Source organism: Colobus angolensis, unplaced genomic scaffold (genome assembly GCF_000951035.1).
Source record: "Colobus angolensis palliatus isolate OR3802 unplaced genomic scaffold, Cang.pa_1.0 Scaffold139, whole genome shotgun sequence".
NCBI classification, from domain to species: domain Eukaryota; kingdom Metazoa; phylum Chordata; class Mammalia; order Primates; family Cercopithecidae; genus Colobus; species Colobus angolensis.
In genome coordinates, this window is record NW_012114477.1 from 3,225,636 (window position 1) to 3,229,207 (window position 3,572).

Sequence of the window (3,572 nt, forward strand, 5' to 3'; positions counted from 1 at the left end):
ACTAGCTACTTGGGAGGCTGAGATGGGAGAATTCTCTTGAGTCCAGGTGTTTGAGGCTGCAGTGAGCCATGATTGCACCACTGTATTCTAGCTTGGGGGACTGAGCAAGACCCTGTCTCAAAAAAAAAAAAAAAAAAAAAGAAAAGAAAAGAGAAAAGAAAAGAAAAGGAAAAAATTAAATGGTAATAATTTTCTCATGCTGGCTGTGCCTGGCTTGATGGAAGTTACATAGTTCCCATGGCACTCTTCCAGGTGTTATTCCCATTTCTCAGATGAGAACACTGAGGCTCAGAGAGCTGCCCCAGATTGACCCAGGACACCCAGCCTCTGAGTGAGGGAGCCAGGATGTGACCCCCAGCCTCATCAGTCCCCACCCCTGACTAGTCCCTAACAGAGTGCTGAACTGGGCCTCTGAGTGGGAGGCTGGGACAGTGTGTGGGACCCTGCTTTGATGGTTTTAGGTGAAAAAATGCAAAACGAGACAGGGAGGAGAGCACAGGCTCTGGAAAGAGAGAGACTTGGGTTTTCCTTCTAGCTCCCCTGCCTACCAGTTTGCATGGCCTTGGGCTGGTCTCTCTACATCTCTAAGCCCCAGGAAAGGATGGTTTAATAAGGGAGGGTCAAATAGGGTCAATGGTTAAGACAAAATGCAATGATATATGGAAAACTCTTAGCTCAGTGCCTGGTATATAATAAGTGCTCTAAGTCTGAACTAATGTCTTTATTTGTTTGTTGTTTTTTTGTTTTGTTTTGTTTTTTTTGTTTTTGTTTTTTTAAGGCAGAATCTCTGTCTGTCACCCAGATTGGAGTACAGCGGTGTGATCTTGGCTCACTGCAACCTCTGCCTCCCAGGCTCAAGCCATCCTCCCACCTCAGCCTCCCAAGTAGCTGGGACTATAGGTGTATATCATTATACCCAGCTAATTTGTGTAGAGACAGGGTTTCGTCTTATTGTCCAGGATGGTCGCAAACTCCTTTCCTCTAGCAATCCATCCCCTCAGCCTCCCAAAGTGCCAGGATTATAGGCATGAGCCACCGTGCCTGGCGTGAGCCCCTGTGCCCGGCCTGAGCTAATATTTTTAAGGCTGCATGCCAGCCTCCCTGCCCTTCTTCCCTCTTGAACCACTCTGCATGCTTTTTATGCTCAAGCAGTGTCCAGAGCTTCAGAATTATTTTTTCCTTACTCTCACCCCTTTGAAATCTGGAGGGCTTTCTTGGCTGGCTTCCCCCTGTAATAGGTCAGAGATCCCTGATCCCCAGGGACCCTGCCGAAGAGACCTGCATCTCCCAGCTCTGCAGAAGGTTGGGGTGTGGTGGGTGGGAGGTGGTGTGGTCAGCATGGTCCTAGGGTTGGGAATAGCCATGGCAATGGAATGTTGGAAGCTGGTTCCCATGGGGAGGAATCGCAGGGCTGATGGCTGAGCCTGAGCACGTGGGCCCTGGGCCCTGCTCCAGGGCCACTCTGTAAGTGCAGTGACCTCCCGAGCCAGCTTTGTGCGCTGCCAGCTCCTTGCTGTTGTCCCCTCCCTGCCCCCCTGCTGCTTTTCTCTTGGGAACCTCCTGATCTGCTGAGCTTGGAGAAATGATGATTTAGAAAGTTCGTATAGATTTGAGCCAAAACTCAGTGTGGTCTCAGTGCAGATGTCACCCCCTTCTTTCCTTCTTTAACCCCTGTGGAATGCCTGCACCTTTCATCATGGGCATTTGCTTCCGAGCCTTTATCACTGGTGTCATTGTCTCACACACTGGTTTCTTGGCTCCCCACTGGAATGTCAGCTCTATGAAGGCAGGGACCTTTGTCTGCTGCCTTTGATGTATCCCAGTATCTTGAGCAGAGCCCTGCACATGGTACTTGCTCAGTAAACATTGGTGAAATGAATGAATCTGAGTCTAAGGGGATCTCTTAGATTGATCAGCCCCTTCCCTTCCAGGGGCTTTTCAGGGTCAATGGAAAGCGGGAGCAAAGTCCCCTCCCATGGTCTCCTGCTGCCGTTTTTGTTGTTGTTGTTGTTGTTTTTTGAGATGGAGTCTCGCTCTGTCACCCAGGCTGGAGTACAGTGGTGCGATCTTGGCTCACTGCAACCTCTGCGTCCCAGGTTCAAGCGATTCTCCTGCCTCAGCCTCCCAAGTAGCTGGGAGCTCCCAGGTGCATTCCACCACACCCGGCTAACTATTATTATTATTATTATTATTGTGTTTTTAGTAGAGAGGAGATTTCACTGTGTTAGCCAGGATGGTCTTGATCTCCTGACTTCATGATCCGCCCGCCTTGGCCTCCCAAAGTGCTGGGATTACAGGTGTGAGTCACCACACCTGGTGAAATGAAACCCTGCTGTTTCCAACAACCAGCTGATTCTGGCTTAATCTGATTTATTTTTTATTTTTTATTTTTGAGATGGAGTTTTGCTCTGTTGCCCAGGCTGGAGTACAGTGGCGCGATCTCGGCTCACTGCAACCTCTGCCTCCCGGGTTCAAGCGATTCCCCTGCCTCAGCCTCCTGAGTAGCTGGGATTACAGCCACGTGCCACCATGCCCAGCTAATTTTTTTTATTTTAGTACAGATGAGATTTCACTGTGTTGGCCAGGATGGTCTCGATCTCCTGACCTCGTGAGCCGCCCACCTTGGCCTCACAAAGTGCTGGGATTACAGATATGAGCCACTGTGCCTGGTTGCTGCCCCTGTTTTATGAGCCGCATGACACCACACTAGGGATGACACCTTGAAGACAGAACCGCATTCAGAAGCTGGCCTTTCCTCTTACTAGTTGTGTGGCTTCTGCTAATCACTCCATCTCTTGGAGCTTCAATTTCTTCACTTCTCAGATGGGGATAAAAATCCCCACCGTACAAGGATTTGCTGAAAACAAAAGCCAGCAGGCAGGTAGCCCTTGCTCTGGGCCAGGTGCTGTTCCAACATGCCCTGATTTATTTGTACTTCCCAGCACTCCTACAAGACTAGTTTCTCATTTGCATGGGGCACATTTCCAAGTGCCCTTCTAGGAGGCGTTACAGGTTGCCTATCCCTTATCTGAAATGTTTGGGACCAGAAAGGTTTTGGATTTCAGAATTTTTTTTTTCTTTTGAGGCAGGGTCTCCCTCTGACACCCAGGCTAAAGTGCAGTGGCATGATCATGGCTCGCTTTAACCTTGACCTCCTGGGTTCAAGTAATCCTCCTGCCTCAGCATCTCAATTAGCTGGGACTACAGGCAAGCATCACCACACCTGGCTAATTTAAAAAAAGTTTTTTTTGTGGTGATGGGGTCTCACTTTGTTGCCCAGACTGGTCTCAAACTCCTGGGCTCAAGCGACCCTCCTGCCTCAGCCCTCAAAGTGCTGGGATTACAGGCATGAGCTACCACACCTAGCTTGAATTTTTTCCGAGTTTGGAATATCTGCATTATACTGATCAGTTCAGCATCCCTACTCGAAAATGCTCTACTGAGCATTTTCTTTCCTTTCTTTCCTTCCTTCCTTTCTCTCTTTCTCTTTCTTTCTCTCTTTATCTCTCTCTCTCTCTTCCTTTCTCTTTCTTCTTCTTCCTTGCTTTTCTTTCTTCTTTTCTTTCCTTTTC